An 8,789-nucleotide genomic window follows, 5' to 3' on the forward strand; every position below is an offset into this window, starting at 1 on the left:
GTTATTGGTCTTGAAATATTACACAAAATCAAGCCAAGTATCGCCTCAAACATTTGCGCAGTGATCTACTAGGTACTTAGGCAATTTTACCTTCTTAAGCTCATGTCCACTTGATGAAATGCCAGAAACTCGTGCCTATTGCATAGATAATCCGTTGTTGGAGTGTTTTCATTTTTCCTGTGTTATTGTTCTTGAAATATTAGGCAAAATCAAGGCAAATATCACCCCAAAATGTTTCCACAACGATCTAATAGGTGTTTAGGAAATTATACTTTTTTAAGCTCATTTCTATTAGACGAATTGTCGGAAACTTGTGCCTATTGCATAGATAATTATTTTTTTAAGTATGTTCATTTTTCTATGTTATTGTTTCTGAAATATTAAGCAGAATCAAGCCAAGCATCACCCAAAAAGTTTCGGCAGTGATCTAATAGGTACTTAGACAAGTTTACCTTCTGAAGCTCATTTCTACTTGACGAATTGCAGGAAACTCGTGCCTATTGCATAGATAATCCTTTGTCGAAGTACGTTCATTTTTCTTATGTTATTGTTCTTGAAATATTACGCAGAATCAAGCCAAGCATCGCCCCAAAAAGTTTACGCATTGATCTAATAGGTACTTAGGCAATTATATCTTTTTTTTGTTAAACAATTATTACTTTTTTTTTACAAACACAATTATTCCTTTTTTTTTTTTTGCAGAAACAATTATACCTTGTTAAGCTCATTTCTACTTGACGAATTGCCAAAAACTTGTGCTTATTGCATGGATAATCGTCTGTTGAAGCACGTTCATTTTTCCTATGTTATTATCCTTGAAATATTAAGAAGAATCAAGCCAAGTATTTCCTAAAAAGGTTCGGAAGCGATCTAATAGGTACTTCGGTAATTTTACCTTCTTAAGCTCATTTCTACTTGACGAATTGCGGAAAACTCATGCCTATTGCATAGATAATCCTATTTTGAAGTATGTTCGTTTTTTCTATGTTATTATTTCTGAAATATCACGGAGAATCAAGCCAAGTATCACCCCCAAAAAGTTTGCACAGCAGTCAAATAGGTTTTTAGGCAATTTTGCCTTCTTAAGCACATTTCTACTTGACGAATTGCCGGAAACTCGTGCCTATTGCATAGATAATCCTCTATTGAAGTAAGTTTGTTTTTCCTTTGTTATTGTTCCTAAAATATCATGCAGAATCAAGCCAAGTATTGCCCCAAAAAGTTTGCGCTGCAATCAAATAGGTACTTAGGAATTTCACATTTTTAAGCTCATTTCTACTTGATGAATTGCCGGAAACTCGTGCCTATTGCATTGATAATCCTCTATTGAAGAATGTTCATTTTTTCTATGTTATTGTTCTTGAAATATTAAGCAGAATCAAGCCAAGTATCGCCCCAAAAAGTTTCGCAACAATCTAGTAGGTACTTAGGCAATTTTACATTTTTAAGCTCGTTTCTACTTGGTGAATTGCCGGAAACTCGTGTCTATTGCATAGAATCCCTCTTTTGAAGTACATTCATTTTTTCTATGTTATTGTTCCTGAAATATCATGCGGAATCAAGCCAAGTATCAACCCAAAAAGTTTGCGCAACAATCAAATAGGTACTTAGGCAATTTACCATCTTAAGCTCATTTCTACTTGACGAATTGCTGGAAACTCATGCCTATTGCATAGATAATCCTCTGTTGAAGTATGTTCATTTTTCCTTTATTATTGTTCCTGAAATATCACGCAGAATTAAGCCAAGTATCTCCCCAAAAAGTTTCCACAGCAATCTAATTGATAATTAGACAATTTTACCTTCTTAAGCTCATTTCTACTTGACGAATTGCTGGAAACTCGTGCCTATTGCATAGATAATCCTCTGTTGAAGTATGTTCGTTTTTCTTGTGTTATTGTTCTTGAAATGCCGAGCTCTGTATCAACATCACGTTGATTAAAAGGATTTGATCATTTTATGGTGTGGACAATACCTATATCTTCACATTGCTCCTATATTTTTAAATAAAAAATAGAAGGATCTCCTGGCAACCTTCATTAATTAGTGACAAAGTAAAAAAAAATTCTATTTTTCCTGGCAACCTTCATTAATTAGTGACAAAGTAAAAAAAATATATATATATATATTTTTTTTATTTCAAAGGTTCTCGTTGCCATACGAGATTCCTTCCAATATACCTGCTACCTTTTCTATTTAGCACACCGCCCTTACATATTGTCTTACGTTAAATACGTCAATTTTAGCATTTTGAAGCATCATCTGATTCTTTCCTAAGCAGTCTGCCATTTCCATCAAAACAACTCTTTTCACACGTATTTAAAAAGGCTTTCCCTTCAGTTGGCACTTTCGTGCTTTTTACAAAAGTCTATATGGTCAAGTAGAACCGCAATTACGACCAAAAAAACAAATAGAACCGCAATTTTAATGTAAGAGCTTTCAAAAGTTTTTCAAAAACCCACTTTTCAAATAGGAGTAGATGAGGCTAAAGAACACTAGAAGTGCCAAAACTTGTGTACGGCGCTCACTTTAGTGCCAAAACCTTCAAAACGATCATTTAAGTACCAATTTTTATAAAAAAAAAACGATCACTTAAGCGCCAACTTTTTTGAAAAACGATCACTTTAGTGTCAACTCCAATTTGAGCTGGCATGGCTTACCGGAAATCCAACACGTGTTATTTTTTATTAATATTTGAGCTGACGTGGCTCGGTGAAGTTGACACTTGAAGTGATCGTTTTTAAAAAAATGGCACTTAAATAATCGTTTTTAAAAAAAGGTTGACATTTAAGTGATCGTTTTGAAAGTTTTGGCACTGAAGTAATCGTTTTTAAAAAAATTTGACACTTAAGTGATCGTTTTGAAAGTTTTGACACTAAAGTGAGCGTCATACACAAGTTTTGGCACTTGTAATGTACTTAAGCCGAGTAGATGAATTGCATTTTTTTTTTTTTTGGGTCAATCTTTCGGCTCATATTGGTTAAAACGGAACCTTCATAGCTTCCTTGTGAAGAGGGATTTTTTTTTTTTCGAAAAACAACTTTCCTTTTATGCACAAGTTACTTTGGCAATAAAATGACAACTTGATCCTGGTTAAAACAAGTATTTTGGTGTGTAGGAGACATTCGATTTTTTCGGCCAAAGTAGCATTTTTCTAATTTCAAAGCAGATCTTTTTTTAAATAATGATAGTTTATTACGTTCATAAAAAACAAAAAAAAAAAACCATTCTTTTCGTTTGGGCCAAATGAAATTTTAGACAATCCACACTCACATGTATAAGGGATTAATTTAGAGGTGACAGTACTTCATTCCACGAATTATCCACCTATGATGTTAACTTGTATGCAAGTTGAACATAAATTAATATATCGATCTTCCGAAGGCCAAGGTAAGCAGCAGCCTGGAGATGGATCCTCGATCTGAGAGATGCATTTTCGTAACGCAAGCATGGCGCCTTAACAGTTGCTTTCCCTTGATAAAGCCCTCATTCCTCTGCAAGATTTCATATGCTTGTGCATTTTCTCAGGCTTAAATGGCTTTCCACATTGCCTGCATTCGCCAAGTCATCGCTTAAGTACACTACAAGTACCAAAACTTGTGTATGACGCTCACTTTAATGTCAAAACTTTCAAAACGATCACTTCAGTGCAAATTTTTTTGAAAAACGATCACTTCAGTGCCAAAACTTTCAAAACAATTACTCAAGTGCCAACTTTTTTAAAAAATAATTATTTAAGTGTCAATTTTTTAAAAAGCGATCACTTCAGTGTCAACTCCACCGAGCCACGTCAGCTCAAATATTAATACAAAATAACACGTGTTGGATTTCCAGTAAGCCAAGCCAGCTCAAATTGGAGTTGGCACTAAAGTGATCGTTTTTAAAAGAAGTTGGCACTTAAATGATCGTTTTTAAAAAAAGTTAGCACTTAAATGATCGTTTTGAAAGTTTTGACATTAAAGTGAGCGCCGTACACAAGTTTTGGCACTTCTAGTGTATTTTAGCCGCCAAGTCATGTGCTAAGTATTCGATTCTACATTCCACATCCAAGACTTGGGACATCTGACTCTATCAACAAAACTCAGCAGGGTGAGTACAAAGTTCCGCATGATCCCCCTCCATTTCACTGACATCAATGTAGGTAACAGATGTTGAACGATCACCATTGCCCTTATCTCAACAATTCTCGAGCACTATCCGGGATGCTGGATGTTTGCACCAAGTGAAAGTCGGGCAAACACATGGACCTCCACGGCCTACGGATAGGTTAAGGTGTAGCCTTTTGTGGGCACAAGCGTGAGTGACCACGGTCAGTCTGTGTGGGTATGTAGCATGAATGCAAGAGTCCCTTAGTAGTGTGTCAAGGAATGAGTTTCCGATGAGTTGGAATAAGAGCGAACTGTCTGTGACAGTGAATGACTCGATTAAAGGGGAACTGTCAATGGATGAGTTTTCGATGATTTGCGATATTGGAAATACATATTTGAGACATTCTTTAGTGACCACCATCCTGATTCCCCATCGCCTAATACTAATGACGTTCTGAACTTCTTCATGAAAAACAAACTAGGAGAAAATCAGCATGCAAAACTAGAGCTTGTTTGCTCCATTTGGGCACGCAATGCACTGACTTACTGTTGATTTGCAGAAACGTGATCTCTCTTTGGGACTTCAACCAAATTGGATAGGACAGAAGGAAAAGGTGAGAGGAGAGAAACTTGTTCAATGGATGAAAGTGCCGTGTTTCTCTTTAGGACTTTTGATTCAGAGCAAAATTGCACTGCCCCTTAATCAGCCATAATACCAAATGCAAATCAAGGGATGACCACTCGTTAATCTTAGACAGAAGTAAACGTGGGTTTCTGCTCCTTAAGAAACATAATAATTAGACCCAAAAAAGGGAACCTGACTCTATCTTGCGAAAAACCAAAGGTTATCTGGTACCAAATAACAAGGGACGATGAAACGGACTGAGGCACTTACGAGCAATTAGGCATTGAAATGGGCTCATAAGCATCCACAATTCCGTCTCCCTCATAAGCATCCTTCTGCTTCTTGCTTCTTTTCCTGCAGCAGTGCAGCTTTTTCTGATTTCCTCTGTATGAACAAACGGGCTTTTGCAAGTCAAAGACGTACACAAATGCATACCATGCAATCAGGCGAAGAGAGTTGACAAGCGGACGTTACCTTGGATGGCAATGTGGTTCCTGTCGCCCTTTCCCGGAACTCCAAGAAGTATTTGAGGTCCTGCGAGACCCTCCTAATCTATCTACCCTACATATCTGAGATGACCTTTCAACGTTAAAATCCTGCCTAACAGTAGTCTTCTCTTCGACTCCATCAATCGTCACCAAGACTGCATCGTTAGTACCCGTGGCACCACATGTGATTAGATTCCTGAACCTGTGGGATGCTCCACTAAAGCGCCTTTTGCCCACTGTTAATGGAGGTTGAGCGAATGGCAAGGTAGAAACAGAAGAAACTGGTGTTTTACCCATCCCTCCAGTGATTCTCTCACGTTTCTCTGTGTTTTTCTTATGCAGCAAGCCAAATTTGAAAGAAGTATGACTGTGACTATGGTTGTTGGGCTCACTCATACCAAAATACTCCTCATCATCCTCGAGATGCACTGATCTGATGGTCAGCGTTGATGTGTCTAAGCTGGGGAGAGAGTATTGTTGTAGGGATGTGGGTGATTCTGTCTGCGAGGAATGCAGGTACTCGTCTCTAATTTCTTCTCTGGAACTGGATACCTTATTACCAGCGGATGATGCTTCATCTTTTTGTGAACGAGACTCTGTTTCAAGAAAAACTTGAGCGTTTAGTACATAAAACACATTGGAATAAAATGTATAGATATAGATATATATATATATATATATATATATAAAGAGAGAGAGAGAGAGAGAGAGAGAGAGAAATGGAAGGAGAAACTGAACATGAACTAAAAATTGCACCTTTTAATTATGTCTACATGTCACGTGCTACTAGTGAACGAGGAACGATAAACTGATACTGGAAAGAACACGAAAGTGAGTTGAGTTGGGTACCAGGTGAAGGGAGGGCAACCTTTTCACATCCTTGGAGGACATACTCATTACGAGAGATAGGCATCACAAGATCGTCATCCAATACGTCTTGCCAAATGAATCCCATATTGTACCTCCTGCATTTTCAGCCAAACCGATTATAGTCAGCAGTCATGATTCTTCAGACGGGAGAGATCCACCATAGTTTTCACAAAGAAAATAGATAGTCGGTCTGGCCAGTAGGTGCGGATTGACCTTTTGTAGGACCAAGAGAAGGCCTCGGGCAAGTGGCTTCCTCTCAAATCCGCAAGCCACCTCTTAATATCTTACATCGAGGAGAAAATAGAGGGAAAAGAAGGTTAATACAAGCATGTGAACAATTGAGACGTAGTACAATTTGCTAGTAGTAGTAGACGGCCCGGAAAAAGGGATTGGAAGCGATGATGAACCTTTCAATAGGAGGTCATTGCTGCTGCTATGATAGGCGCAAAACAGGTGAGGCTGCTCAACCCCGCCACCAGTCCCACGGACATGCCTGAGGAAGTAAAGGACTTTAATTCTTCTCACTTCTCCAGTAATCGCCTCCATCTCTCTCTCTGCTTCTCTGCTTCTCTGCAGCTGCCGCAAAAATAGCACATTCAGTATCTCCGATTTTCGTGCTACCTCTACTGCGCGTGCACTCAGCTGAACAAAATTCTTAAGATAACTCAAGCCTATCTAAGAAGTTATATTTTCTCTCCCAAAGGTTATTCTGCTTGGCAGAATGCAGATCATGCTGGGATTAGAGGGGGGGTTGGCTGCAAGATTTGACTATTTATCAGAGTTTTCAGATCACACCGTACAAAATCATGCATAATCCTACACCTTTTGCTTCCATAGAATGAGAATAAGAAGGTATCTTTTCATCTGAAATGACTATAACACTGTCCTATCAACAATCAATGTGTATTCTTATTTACCTTATGCATTAAGCAGAAACACATCTACATGGCCTAAGAAAAACGAACACGGTTAAGTTGAATGCAAACTGTTCATAGTGGCCTCGTCTTAAATGTAATTACGTCGCCCTTTACTAAGATAAAGGTGGAAATAGCCATGTTAACGACAAACGAGTGTCTTTAAAACACTTGTCAAAAGGACGCCCACCAAGGTAGATAAATTGTGAGCACATGAAATACCGCTCTATATTCATGTATGAGAATCCAATCCTTAACCACAAACATAGCATACTTTACAAAGAAAGTTTTAGTTAACACAAAACACTGGAACATATGATATGTTGAAATTTGTCATCTTCTCTTAATCAAAGACGTGCAGGGGCTCTCTTCAACAAATTCTCTACAGAAAGCATATCGGGAATTAGAGGTAGATACTCACGTATTCACTTTTCTCCTCTGCTTCAGACTTTGACGTGTGCCCCTTTTGAACAAGAGAGCTTGCGAGCAGAGAGAGAGAGGAGGACTTCATTTAATAGCAGGGAAGGACAGCGTGTCACTTCAGGAGCTGGGAATTCTGATTAAAATGAGTCGTACGAAGCATAGCTCGTCGTTTAGGTTCCGAGTCGATGATAGGAATTTAGGGCCTGGAAAATTTGTCATGGACGAAGCATGCACGTTCAACAAACACGACATCGTAAGGGAACCAAACAGGACAGAATATCCTCATCCTCGTGGATTTCAATTTTATGGATTTTTGGACAGACACAAGGCACTCCTCGGCAGTAGCGTCCCAGGCAACGCCCAGCCGGCAGCTTCCCTTCTCGGGCAAATTTTATAAACAGAGCACGCCACACCATGACATCTTCCGCCGGAATTTAAAAGACTGATTAAATATCTTGGAACCTTTAAATATCCATTAAAAAAAAGATTAAGGTGCCTGCGGTAGCAAAATTCACGAAATAAAAAATAAAATAAAAAAAAGATCACTTCAAACAAACTCTTTTTCGGTAACAAAGACTTATAGACGTGACTTTTGTGATTTTTTTTGCCGCGTTTGGTGGTCCGGATAAAACTGAGGATATGATATGTTTTATCATATCTTATGCTTGGTAATTGTCCAGACATGATAAAGGGGCATATAAGGGATATAGCCAGGATAAAATAATCCTAGAGGGTTGGGATAGAGTCGAATAGGATTTTTCTTAATCATAATGCCATAAATTGCACGCTCAAGTTACCCCCTCTCCTGTTGGGAAAAACAGCGGATAGATTTCCCTCTTTGACTAAACCTGTGAGAAATTGAATTGAGCACAACCAATGGAAATATACGAACCGAAAAGAAAAATGACACCAGAAATTTTTACGTGGAAAACTCCTTCAATACGAAGGATAAAAACCATGAGACCGTTCACGGAGTCCACCCGAATCTCCACTATTGATAGTTTAGGTACAAACCTAGCTGAATTCAGCAACAATGAAATCCCAAAAACTATAAATGAAGATCAAGCATCAACATCACCTTTAACAAGAGAAACGGATGAAAAAACACCCCCAAAAACGCAGTTCGAAGTCACCCATGAAAAGCTGCAGTAGACACCTTCAAATCACGATCCAACCATCCAGAATCAAGATCAATATGTCCTGAAGCCGCTGACAAAATTTCAGCCCGATTGGACCATGGATGAACCTCCGATCGTTGAGTTGATCACTGTTGGACAGATTTGTTTTTCAAAAAACTGCTGTTGTCCCACGTCTGTCTTCTGCTGTCTTTTACGTTCTTGTTGCTATGTTTTTTCTCACGTTCTTTTGCTACTACGTTACC

This window comes from Rhodamnia argentea, chromosome 5, assembly GCF_020921035.1.
Source record: "Rhodamnia argentea isolate NSW1041297 chromosome 5, ASM2092103v1, whole genome shotgun sequence".
In the NCBI taxonomy this organism is placed as follows: Eukaryota; Viridiplantae; Streptophyta; class Magnoliopsida; order Myrtales; family Myrtaceae; genus Rhodamnia; species Rhodamnia argentea.